General features: G+C 45.2%; 1 pseudogene; it reads right to left on the bottom strand.

The window, feature by feature from the left end:
* Window positions 1-1,592: 1,592 nt before the first annotated feature.
* On the bottom strand, window positions 1,593-4,452 carry LOC116556430 (annotated as a pseudogene).
* Window positions 4,453-13,703: the final 9,251 nt, after the last annotated feature.

Raw genomic sequence — 13,703 nt, forward strand, 5'->3', positions numbered from 1 at the left:
GGTTTTTCTCCCCCACCTCCCCTGCCTTGTGTCCTTTCAGCTTCCATATCTTCTTGAAGCAAATGGGGGAGAAGGTGGGCTGAGAGTGGGACAGAAATACCCTCCTGAACTCTCAGCCTCTCCTGATTCATCAAAAGGGGGAAGCTGGTTGCTGGAATGAGTGGGGGCGGAAAAGAGAGGGAGAGAGGGCTCGGCAGGCTGGGAATGATGCAGAGCCCTCGTTAATGTCTGACACCTCCAATAAAAGCTGCAGATTCCCCAAAAGCGATGTTTGAAAATCCTCAACTCTTTGAAGCTTGGTGTTTAACTGCCACTCCTTCCATGGGCTTAATAGGAAACCAAGCCCCTTGGCTCGCTCAAAGGGCGTCACCTGGGATAATGCCCCCTTTCCAAGCATTTGAGATCCTTGTATGAGGACCCTTGAGTCTTCTTGCAGCTGGGCATGACAGGGAGGCCTTGGTTCTTGTAGAATGAAGGGCAGCTGCCCCCAAGGCTTGTAGCTATGGTGGAAGCTGAGACTTATTGGCTGGTGTGGGTCAGAGCTGTGCAAGGGAGCAGGGGCAAGACTGGGAAGGCAGAAGGTGGATGGAGTGCAGAAATGTGGTTATTTCCAAGCAGTTATTTTTCTGGACTGGCTGCTTCTGCTTCTGCTTCTTCTTTCTTCTTCTTCTTTCTTCTTCCTCTTCTTCTTCTTCTTCTTTTTTTTTTTTTAAAAAAAAACCTCTCTCCATTTAACTGAAAAAGTGGAACATATACATATGCTAAAATAGGAATATAATGAAAAGCAAACTTTTCATTATAAAGTGGCTTCTTTACTGGAAGCCACCTGTCTCCCAACCTGGAGGCAATTACTATTAACAGAATTTGTGCATCATTCAGAAATTTCCCATGCTTTACATGTACCTTCTTTTCTCAGGCATAAGCAGGAACATAGTATCTCTACTGTTCCACATACGGCTTGTTTTTAACAATCTATCCTGCAGATCCTCACATAAATTGACTGCATTTGTCTACGCATATAAATCTACTTCATTCTTTGCCTGCTGTTATATCGTATGAGTACCACAGTTTACTTACTCCATCCCCTAATGATAGACATTTAGGTTGTTTCCAGTCTTTGTTAGTACAAACAAACCTGCAATGAACAGTCTTGTACAAAGACATCTGTGAGAGAAATCGCTGCATTTGAGATTTGTACCTCGAGTTTGCTAGACATTGCTTAGGTTGTTTTCTGACTAGCTAAGACTGTATATAAAGTGGTGGAAGAATTGGTTGTCAACCCTCCATCCCTGCTCCCCAGCCTTTTTCAGCCAGCTTTCCATTCCTGAGGAACTCCATGGGCTCCCCAGCTTCTGCTCACAAAACTGCAATAATGCTGCAATCACTCATATTGTGGTTTTAACTTTTCAAAGCCTTTTTCAGCCAGCTTTTCATTCCACTTCAGCTGGGAGGAAGGCCAAACAGCTATGGTTAGATGAAAATACTGAGATCCAGAGGGGCTGCATGATGCTGGCAAAAGGTACTGGCCTAGGTATGAGGAGTCTAGGGTTCAAGTCCAGCATCGACGTCAGTTAGCCGTGTAGCCTTGGGCTTCAGTTGAAGCGTTTGGACAGGATGGTCACCAAGCCCTTCTCCATCGAGGGTGTGATCTGATGACTGTCCAAGTCCTGCAGTTGTCTTGGAGACAAATGGGACATGGCCATTCTCAATTGACTGGCTGTTGAGGATTTGTTGAGCCAGATGTTGGGTCTCCCATCGTACGATGGCTGCGGGCAGTACCACCGTCCTGATGTGGCTCCTGTAGAGGCAGCAGAGGGTCTCTCTTTCCTCTGGGTCTGGTGCATGCTCTCAGACTCCTGCATGGCGTTTCCTGTGGGGGGTATTGTACTGCAGGCAGGGAGATACAGCAGAGGCTGGAGGAGCTGGGATTGGCCCAGGTTGCTAGGGAAGAGGGCCCCCCATGCAACCCTTTCAGAAGCGCTGTGGGAAGAACCCCTCTGCCCCATTAGTGCCCCTATAATTTATGTTATCTGACCCCATAAAACCAATGCATCTCCAGTGTCTGGTTCTCCAGATGGCCATGGGGGCCTAATCAAAGCCAGGTCCCTGCTGGCCTCATCCTCTCATACCGGTCTGTTAATAGCCTTCAGCCATCCCAGCTTTGGGTCCCCTTAACTCTTTCATCCCCAGCTTCCACCTCCTCCCCAGGATCTCTGTTCTGTGCCCTTTCAACGCCCTGGACTAGGCCCACACAAAGGAGGCCACCCAAAGTGAAATTTCTTGAGAGAATTGCTAGATTGGGATCAGGAAGCCTGTGGCCACCACTGACTTGCTATGTGGCTTTGGGACATTCATTTGACCTTGCCCCCATTTCCCTGTTTTTGGCAAGCAACATTTTTATTGCAATAAAGAGCTTGCAAGATGTTTTTCACCTATATGATCTCATTGAAACTTCCAAAAGGAGGTAATTAACCCCCTTCTAATGACCCTCACAGGGGAACACTCAGGGCAGCATGGGTTGCGGAGAAGAGGAAGCAGCACAGATGTCCACAGTTACCAAGCCAGGCTGGGGAGGGGCCCCGCGTGGGTGGCACGAGCCCCTCTCTCCAGGCAGGTCAATGCCCCGCATGGGAGGGCGTGGGATCTCCCCACAGCTCTGTTGCCGTGAATCTCGGGAACTGAGGCGCTGGCTCAGACTCCTGACACAACAGTGTGGGGCAACTATGGATAGGCAGAGAGGACGCCACGTGGAAAGCGGCACTTTTGTTCCAAGCCACTCCGCTGACCCCCACAAGGCAGGGGGTACAGGTCAGTGACAGCCCTCAGCTTCCCAGAGGAGTCAGAGCCTGTCCCCACTGAACACAAGACAGGTGCAAACAGGCCCCCCAGGAGCAGGAGGGCCTCAGCCAGTAGCCTGGGCCTCAGGTGGCTGGTGAGCAGTGGCGTGGAGACACCCTGTGGTGAGATCGAGGAACCACAGTTCGTGGACAAGCCAAATGAGGGACAGGCCATTAGGAGGGACAAGTTAGCGTTATGTGTTGGGTTAGGGTAAAGTTACTAAGCTGCGCGTGCTGTGCGTGGGGGGAGGCTGGCAACAAGAGCTGACGTTCACTGTGCCTGTAGCAGTGTGCCCTCTAACCGTCACAGCCACCCTATGAGATAGATGCCACCATTCCTTCAATTTTACAGATAAGAAAACTGCGGCAGAGAAATAAAGGAACTGGCCCAAGGTCCCACACTCCAAAGATGGCAGAGCCCGGATTTGAACCCAGGCGATCTGACTCCATAACCCATGCTCACCACGATTGCCCCCGACAGCCTGCATAAAGGATAGGGCAGTTGGGCTAGACAGAAAGTAGGGTAATGGGGTCCACGGAGGTGCAGTTGGGGCAGGGAAGGGAGCTCCAGGTTCCGAAGAGCAGTTGGGGCTTAGGGAGATGGAGGCAGGCCGTGAGGAAACCCAGTGTGCTGGGGGCTCCTTGTGAAAGGCAGAGAGCCTTGGTCAGAGGGTTGGTTAGAAGTTGTGCCCTGTCTACGAGAGCAGAGCACTACCTGCGGGCAAGGTACGCCGGTGTGCCAAGAATGGGTTGCACCTGTGTGGTCAAGACAGAGTTCCATCCTCCAGAGGGCCCAGGGGGTCCCGGGGTATCAGTGCCCCTCCCCCAGCCAGGCCTCTGTTGGGAGCAGCCATTGCCTCACTTCACTGTGCGGTGGGACAGCGTGGTTTCCCGCGAGCCGAGCTGTGAGAAAGCGAGGGAGCTCTGCCTGCGGGTCGCCCAGCGCCCGCCTCCTCCCAGACACAGGAGCTCGGCACTGTGGGCGCCACTTCCACAGGGCTGCCCCTCCGCCTCTCCGGGTGCGGGGGCAGGCAGCCCCCTTCCGCCTTGCGCTGCTCTGCTATTGGCAGTGGGTTTAGGCCTGACCGTCAGGGAGGGCTCCCGGTTCACCAAGCTCAGGGAATCTCCCGAGAAGCTCATCCGATCCAGTCGCCATCCCGGCGCCCGCTGCCTTCCACAGGCTGCAACGTTCTGGGCAGGGGCCCCCAGCGGATCCCAGATCCCTCACGAGGAAATAGTAAGTGCCCACCGCAGAGGGCACCTGCGAGCATTAGATGAGCTCGTCCGCGCAACCGGCAAGCCTTTGCCAAGTGCCCGCTCTGTGCCAGGCAGTGCTTGATGTGGGGATGGGGAACGAACTAATAAACACAGTGCCCACGCGCAAAGAGGGGAAGTGGCCGGGGCCAGGGCCAGGGACAGAAACCGGGATAAGCAACGAGCAGGGCTCGGCACGGAGCCTGGCACGGAGCACGCCCCTAGCACACGCTCCCTGGGCCTCCCTCGAGAGCCAGAACAGCCGGTCGGAGGGGGGATTTCACCGCGGTCCTCTGCAGCTCAAAGGGAGCCCGAGGGTGGACGTAAGGCCCAGGACTGCGTTGGCCTTGAAACACGCCATTATGGGGAGCGGAAGCAGCCATCAAAGCCGAGCGAGCTGGGGCAGGCCGGGGAACGCTGAGAGCGCGGGGGCCGCGCGCTTCCCATCGCCCTCAAGGCCCCGGCCGCCGCGCCTCTCCGCCTGGCCACACGGGGGCTGGCTCCTGCCCCGCGCCTCACGCCCCCACCCCGTGCCCGTCCCGCGCCTCGACCACGCCTCCTCCGCGCCTCACGCCCCCACCTTCGCGCACCCTCCTCGCCTCACGCCCCCACCCCGTGCCCGTCTCGCGCCTCGACCGCGCCCCTTCCGCGCCTCGCGCCCCGACCTCCGCGCCTCACGCCCCCACCTCCGCGCCCCCTCCGCGCCTCACGCCCCCACCGTCGCGCACCCTCCTCGCCTCACCGCCCCCACCCCGTGCCCGTCCCGCGCCTCGACCGCGCCCCCTCCGCGCCTCACGCCCCCACCTCCGCGCCCCTCGGCTCCCCCTCGTTGGGTCCTTCGCTCGCATCCTGCCGGCGTTCGCGGTGGAGAGAAGCGCGACCCCGCTCGGGCAGCGCTTCAGCTGGTGCTGGCTCCCTCGGTGCGCTTCCCAGGCCCGCGAGGTGCGCCGGTGCCGCTCGGCCGAGTCGCTTACGCACTAAGCGCCCTCTACGCGCTGGGCTCCCAGGGTGCCGCGACCGGGCCAGACTTTGCAGGGTTTGGACCGTCTCAAGGCCTGGGTCTCTCTCCTGAAGGGACTGAGTTTGGGCAGGGTGTGAAGGTGGGAGGTGGAGGCGAGAGGGAATTTATGTTCGGAAAGATCCCTCTGGCTGCTGGGTGGAGGGTGACTTGGGGTGAGCTGGAGTCACTCTACGGAGAGCAGTCGGGAGACTGCTGAGAAGTCCAGGAGGCGATGGTGACAGGGTCACGCAAGTGCAAACTCCAGTGCGTTACACATATATGTGGGACTCGGGCGCTGGTCCAGCCCCTCCTGACTCCCTGAAGCCGCCTCAGGTCATCACTTGTTAGACGGAAGACCCTCTTCCTTCCCGGAGGTCCCTTCCCCACCCCAGGTGTTCCCAGCCTGAGGCTCCCACCAGATCTGCCACATCATGGGTAATCTGTGACCATCACCACCACCACTATGTCCACAGCCAGTGTAGAGACGCCAGTCGGGTGCCTGGCTGGACCCCACGTCAGGCCCCCTAAAGGGAGCAGCCCCGAGCGTGTGTATGTGGGGGCTGGGGTCACCGCAATCTGTAGTCCATTCACTGCTTTCAGACCTCGAAGCTTGCTTCTGTCTGTAGAATCAGAGGCAATCTGTCTTCGGGCAACTGACTCATGATAAACTTCCAGGAGACTGAAGAAGAAACCATAACGTCAACGCAGTTTGAAAGGTTCTCACAGAGCTGTTGTGAGACACCCTTACAAATACTTGGCAGACACATGTGCTAGAACGGTGCCCGCGCCAAGCGTGTTAGCTGTGACTGTGATGAATGGAAAGAGTGTCCAATATGCGGGTCTGCCAAATATGGTGCTTCTCTGGGAGGCTGACCAGGTCTCCAGGCTTCTCAGTGGGCTTGGACTCAGTACAAATGATGGTTCCTCCATCCCTGTGAAGTGTCACCGGAAGTTCTCAGGAAGACCCCATGAAGTCCCCTGTCCTCCAACAGAACATGCTTCGCTGGTGCTGGAAGTGTCCCTGTTCACCAGCTATGCCATAGGGCTCCCCCCGAACTGCTGGATCTCATAGAAACACTCCCTGTCTTTTTCTGGCTTCCTGCCAACCCTCGCTTTCTGATTACCCCAGCTTTTCTCCAAACGGGGCTCAAACGCTTGAGCTGCTCATTTCCAGTTATGATCACAGACCAGTCCTGCCTCTTTATATACACCCTTGTCGCTGTGGCTAAACTTGGACGATTCCAAATCTTTTCAGCTTCAAATTTACAGTCTCTTGGGCCACCTCTATACCCTTCCTGTGTGGGTTTCACTACCCAGTTTAACTCTCAGAGAATTAACCCAGAGGCTTCCGTCTGCCCTGGTTGCTGGCAATAACCACTGTGCCTATGTGGCCAGCTTCACCATCTGCCATCCTCACCAGTCACTGATAACAACGAGGAGGACTCATATTTGTGCACAGTTTACAAAGCATAGATGCTCCTCTGTTTGATCTTCAGAACAATACAATACTACTGTGAATTATCATTCAACTACACACATAAGAAATTGATGTTTGGAGTGATAATTAGAATTGTTTCAGGTCTCATAATGATTATGCTGCAGATTGAGGACCAAACTCAGCACTTATGGCCCCAGATCCTGTTTACAGTACCCTCTCTGCCTCCCTAGTACAATTGGTAATCAACTGCCCGCTGTGTCCAGGGTGCTGCTGGCAGCATTGCTGTCACTACCACAAGTCTTATCCAGCATCTGTGTGGCCAGCAGCCACCACCATGCCCCAGCAGTTGTACTGACAACTGAGGAAAAAGGCAAGTGCAGTTTGTGAATGGACAGTTAGTAAGATGTTCACACTTCACACAGGATCCAGGGTAAATCTGTTTGAGTGGTGAGAAGAGAGAGGAAGATGGAGACATTTAAAGATAGAAAAAATCAGAGGGGCATCTGCCCCCATCAATCAACAATAGCAAGACTTAGATATTAAAGCTGATTATTAGCCACAAGACACTGAATCAGTCACATTGGTTCTCTGGGCCTCAGTTTCCTACTGTGTAAAAGGGACAATAAAGTTCTGGCTTTCAGTAATGGAAGAATAGCTTTATTGTACTAACCGTTCCGCCTTCCTGCTCTCCTCCCCAAGCAGCCACCAGCAGCACATAACAATTATAAAATCTAGATAAAATATTTTAAAAAGCCCATTTACTTGAAGACATTGGAGAATAATTAAATGCAGGCATAAACGGAAACAATGTCCATCCATGAAAAATGAACTGCAAAGAATGAGACTTATGAGTTTGCAGCCTTTTTCTGAGGGCATGCCATCTGGGTGGGTTCATTGGCAGAAGCTGCAGACTTACTAGTTTGAAGTGTAAGGGGAGAGCAATCAGAAAATTGGGAATGCTGAAAGGGAGGGAACCGCAGAGGGCGTGAACCCTAAAATCTAAATCTGCTCAAATTCTTGGTTGGTTGCTAAGCTATAAAGCTGAACTGTCAAGCATGAGGGAGACCCCAGGCAGCCTGGCAAAAAAAAAGCAGCAGCTAGAAGCTGAAAGAACTGAGCAAAGGTTTCAAATGTTGCTCACCACAGGAGAGGCAGAGTTTGGAGTTTGAGTCTAATCAAGTTAACTAACAGCTGCAGTAGAAATTACTCTTCTAGCTAAAAGCAGAACTATCATTTGACCTAGCAATCCCATTACCGAGTATATACCCAGGGGAATAGAAATCATTCTATCATAAAGACACGTGCACATGAATGTTAATTGCAGCACTATTCGTAATAGCGCAGTGATAGAGTCAACCTAAATGCCTATCAATGACAGTTTGGACAAAGAAAACATGGTACATATATATTGTGGAATACTATGCAGCCACAAAAATGAAAAAGATCAAGTCTTTTTTGGGAACGTGGTTGGAGCTGAGGGCTATTATCTTTAGCAAACTAATGCAGGAACAGAAAACCAAATACTGCATGTTCTCGCTTCTAAGTGGGAACTCGATGAGAATTTATGAACACAAGGAAAGAACAGACACTGGGGTCTATTTGAGAGGGAGGGTGGGAGGAGAGAGAGTATCAGAAAAGATAACTCTTGGGTCTTGGCTTAATATCTGAGTTATGAAATAATATGTACAACAAACCCCATGACCTGTGTTTATCTATGTAACAAACCTTCTCATGTACCCCCAAACCTAAAAGTTACAAAAAAAAATTACTCTTCAAAGAAATATGACAGAATCCAGAGTCTCTACTATATATCATTAATAATGTACAGTATCTAATCAGAATTAACAGATGTGCAAAATAACAGAACATGGCCCATACTCAATTAAAAAGCATTCTGTTAACCCCAACCCTGAGATGATCCAGATGTTGCAATTAGCAAAGATTTTAAAGCAACTCTTATAAATATTTGAGAATGTAAAGAAAAATATATGGATTATGAATGAACAGATGGCAAATATCAGCAGAAAAATAATCCTACAATAAAAGAACCAAATGGAAATTCTAGAACCAAAAATGGCCAAGAAATAAAATAAAAAGTTCACTAGATGGGTTTAACAGCAGATTGGAGATGGCAGGCAAAAGAGTTGGTGAACTTGTAGATAGACCAATAAAAACCATCCTATCCCAAGGACAAAGAAAAAAATTTTAAAGAAAAATGAAGAGCCCTTCAGAGGTCTTTGGGACATCAAGCAGTCTAAGTTGAGTATCACTGCAGTTAAAGAGGAAAGGAGGAAAAAGAGAATGAGCCAGACAGATGTTTAAAGAAATAATGACTCAAACTTCATAAATTAAGTGAAGGACATTAATTTAGCAATTCAAAAAATTCAGTGAACCCCAGGCAAGGTAAGTACATAGAAAACCATACCTAGGCACCTGAGGTTCAAGCTGCTGGCATCCAAAGATAAAGAGAATATATCGAAAGCATCCGGAGAAGAACAATGTTACAGATCACGACCAGCTTATCAACACAATGGCGCAGCATCTTGAAAATTCTGAAAGGAAAAAGCAAAACAAAACCCTGCCAAGCCAGAATTCTATATTCAGCAAAATGTTTTTAAACATGAAGACAAAGTAAATATATTTTAAGATAAAAATGAAGAGAATTCATTAGATGCACAACTACACTACAAAAAATGTTAAAGGAAGTTTTTCAGGCTGAAGGGAAATGGCACCAGATGGTAGCTCAGATTTGCCGGAAAAATAAAGTCCATCAGACACGATAAATATGTGGGTAAATATAAAAGACAACACACATATCATATTTTCTTATCTTAAATTCTTTAAAAGACATCTGGCTGTTTAAAGAAGGAATTATAACACTGTAGCAAGGGGTTTATAACCTATGTAAATTAATATATATGACAAAAGCAGAGCAAAGTACAGGGGTAAATGTAAGTGGATTTTTTCCTGATTCCTACATTTTATGTAAAGTACAATATTAACTGTAAGTACATTGTGGTAAATTAAGATGCATGTTATAATACCTGGGACAACTCCTAAAACGCAAAGAAAAATAGATAAGAAAGATAATAAAAGAATCAAATAAAATAGTTGGAAATATTTGATTAATTTCAAAGAAGTCTGGAAAGGAAGAACAAATGAATGAGAGAACGTGAAATAAATAGAAAACAAATAGGAAATGACAGAGGTAAACTCAAATTTATTTATATTGCATCAAATGTGATTTGGCAAATTATTGATAAAATGATGAATTAAACACTTTAATTAAAAGGAGTAGACTATCAAAATGGACAATGAAGCAGGACCTAGGTATGTGCTGATTATATGAGATGCACATTAAATACAAAAAACACAAACAGGTTGAAAGTAAAAGGATGAATAAAGATATACCATTTGTGGGCCGGGCAAGGTGGCTCACGCCTGTAATCCCAGCACTTTGGGAGGCCAAGGCAGGTGAATCATGAGGTCAGGAGTTCGAGACCAGCCTGACCAACATGGCGAAACCCCGTCTCTACTAAAAATACAAAAATTAGCTGGGTATGGTGGCGTGCATCTGTAATCCCAGCTACTCAGGAGGCTGAGGCGGGAGAATCGCTTGAACCTGGGAGGGAAGTTTGCAGTAAGCTGAGATTGCGCCACTGCACTCCAGCCTGGGTGACAGAGAAAGACTCCATCTCAAAAAAAAAAAAAAAAAAAAAAAAGTTGTACCATTTGTGATGGTATATCTTAGTTTTATGTTTCAACGTGGCTTGACTATAGTACCCAGTTATTCAATTAAACACTCATCTAGGTGTTGGCATGAAGGTATATTGTAGATGTTATTAACATCTGTAATCAGTTGACTTAAAGTAAAGAATATTATCCTTAATAATCTGAGTAGGTCTCATCCAATCAGTTGAAAGGCCTTAAGAGCAAAATTAAGGTTTCCCAGAAAAATAACTTCCACCTGTGGACTGACTATAGCCTCAGCTCCTGCTAGAGAGTTACCAGCCTGCCAGTCTACCCTACTCTACAGATTTCAAACTTGCCAACCCCTTCAGTCACATAAGCCAATTCCTCAAAATTCTCTTTCTTTGAACACACACACACACACACCCCCTATATATCTATAGACATATAGATATCCAGTAGGTTCTGTTTCTCTGGTAGAACACTGATGATACACCATCTAAATAGAACTCATCAAAAAGCTAGAGTTGCTATATTAATATCAGACAAATTAAACTTCAAGACAAAGAGTATTACCAGAAATTAAAGGTATACTTCCTAATGATAAAAGGATAACTATATAAAGGAAGCATAATAATTAGAAAATCTAATAATAATTAGTTATAATTTTAATAATAAAATAATAAAAAATAATAAAATCTAATAATAAGTTATAATTTTAATAATCTATACTAAATCAAATAACAGGACTTCAAAATGAAGCAAAACCTGATAGAACAAAATAAATATAAAAATTTATAATCATAGTTGCAGATTTTATCTACAACTCAAATATTGATAGCAAAATTAGACAAAAATTCAGTTAGAATATAGAGTATTTGAATGACACTATTCCTTGACTGATTGACATTTATAGAATACTACACATAACTGCTGAATACACGTTTTCCCTACGAGTGTCCATGGAATATTCACCAAGATGAATCATATGCTAGGTAAAATAACAAGTCTCAATGAATTTCAAAAGATTAAAATATTATAAAGTGTTTTCTAACCAAGATGGAATGAAATTTAAAATTAATAAGATATTTAGAAATTAAATAAAATTTTCGTGTGCTGTGTTTTCATTATTTAGTTCAAAATATTTTTAAATTTCTCTTTTGTTTTTTCTTTGATTCTTGAGTTATTTGAAGCTGTATTATTTAATTTCAAACTAAATCCAACAATATATAAAAAGGGTTATATATCTGACTAAATGAGGTTTATGCATTTTATATTTGTAAATCAGTTATTATAAATTCATATTATTATCTCAATAAATGCCCAAAAAGCATTTGACAAAACCCCATTCATTCATGATAAAAATTCTCAGAAAACTAGAAAAGTGACTTTCTTAATCTGACAAAGGGCATCTATTAAAAACCTACAGCTAAAATCATCCTTACTGGTGAAAAACTGAATACTTTCCCCATAGATCAGGAAAAAGGCCAGGAGGTCTACTTTCACTACTTCTATTTAACAAGGTATTGGAGATCATGGCCACTGCAATAAGGCAAGACAAATAAATCAAAGACATAAGTACTGAAAATGAAGTAAAACAGTATATATTTGTAAATGACATGATAGTTTATGTGGCTAAAAACATTATTAGGAGTAATAAGTGAATTTAGTAAGATTGGAGGATACAGGGTCAATACAAATACATTGCATTTCTACATATTAGCAATTGGAAAAACAATTGGAAAAGGAAAAATTCTAATTACAATACCATTGTAAATAACAAAATAGTTAGAAAAGTCTTTTACAAAAATATGCAAGAACAGTGCACTGTAAATTATAAGACGTTGCTAAGTGAAATTAAGGAAGACCTAAATAAATGGGGGGATAAGCCATATTGATGAGTGAGAAGACGTAATTTTTGTCAAATTAATCTAAAGAGTTAATGTAATTTCAATCATAATCCTAGAAGGCTTTGCTGATAGCATTTTATAGGTTTACTGTGAAAATAATAAAAGTACAAAGGATCCAAATTATCCCAAAAAGGCAAAACAAAGCTGAAAGATTTACACTAGATTACTTTAAGACTTATAAAACTGCAGCAATCAAGACAGTGTTGTATTGGCGTATGTAGACAAGCGGATCAGTGAAACACAATAGAGATTCTAGAAACAGACTTACACTAACATAGTTAATTGATTTTGGACAGAGGCACTAAAGCAATTCTATAGAGAAAAGAAAATCTTTCAACAAATCGTGCTTAAATAATTAGACATCTTTATTCTGAAGAAAATACCTTATGCCATATATCAAAAAATTAGAGTTGGATCATAGGTCTAAATATAGTAGCTTCAAATGTCTGTTTTCTAAAAGTAAGCATAGAAGAGTATTTTTGAGACTCAAAGGTAGGCAAAGATGTCTTGAATGGGACCCAGAAATTAATAATCATAAAATAAAAAAATAATATATTAGGCATCATTAAAATAAGAAAAACAAATTTTGCTCATCAGTAAGCATTTCTGCTTTCAACATGATAGAGTAACAGTGACTATATTTACCTTGCCACTTTAAACAACTAGAAAACTGGACAAAATATGTGAAAAAATGCTTTACAGACAACAATAGTGCAGGGCTATTAACCTTAAGGGGAACCAATGAAAAGAGCCCTACAACTGCTTTGGCTTATTGGCTGGAGGCAGTTTCCAGGTCACAGGGCAGAAGGAGAGAAGCAAAATAGACCTGGTAGTCCCACTGAATTGAGAAGAAAGTTGCAGTTCAAGGAAGCAAAGGTGCTTGAACTTGCAGGGCAGAGTACCAAAGAGGAGAAAGCTTCACAGAAACAGACAGAGGTCTGAGATCTTCACAGGTGTCCCTTGAGTATTTGGCTACTTGGATTTATAATCTGTGAGAGTAAATGCCCCAAAGCTAACGAATCACCAAAGAGTGGGCAGAATTGTATAGTGGTGAAGTCTGGGCTTTTAGTATACCTGTCACCCAAATAGTGTATGTTGTACCCAATAGGTAATTTTTCATCCCTCACCCTCCTTCCACCCTCCTCCTTTCTGAGTCTCTAATGTCCAGTTAACCAAAAATTACTCATACCCCTATAGCTATTGAAATAATAATAATAATAATGATAATAATAATAAAAGAGTGGTCAGAACAGTTTCTGGAGCTTTCAATGAACTTAGAATTTGTGTTCCTATCAGCCAGAGTTGGGAGATTGTATAATACATGGGACATTAGATAGAATGTTCAGAAGGGTATTGGCTTAGTACTGGGTTAAGTTAATTCTAGTGTAAAGGCTGCAATGGGCCCACTTTAATAACAAGGCTTAATTATAAGGTTTGCAAGGATCCAACTTAACTATGCACCAGAATAAAGTCCAACACTACTTTTAAAAAACACAAAAAAGTTGGCCGGGCGCGGTGGCTCACACCTGTAATCCCAGCACTTTGGGAGGCCGAGGCGGGTGGATCACGAGGTC

This window comes from Sapajus apella, unplaced genomic scaffold, assembly GCF_009761245.1.
Source record: "Sapajus apella isolate SASKATOON/1434 unplaced genomic scaffold, GSC_monkey_1.0 scaffold16, whole genome shotgun sequence".
In the NCBI taxonomy this organism is placed as follows: domain Eukaryota; kingdom Metazoa; phylum Chordata; class Mammalia; order Primates; family Cebidae; genus Sapajus; species Sapajus apella.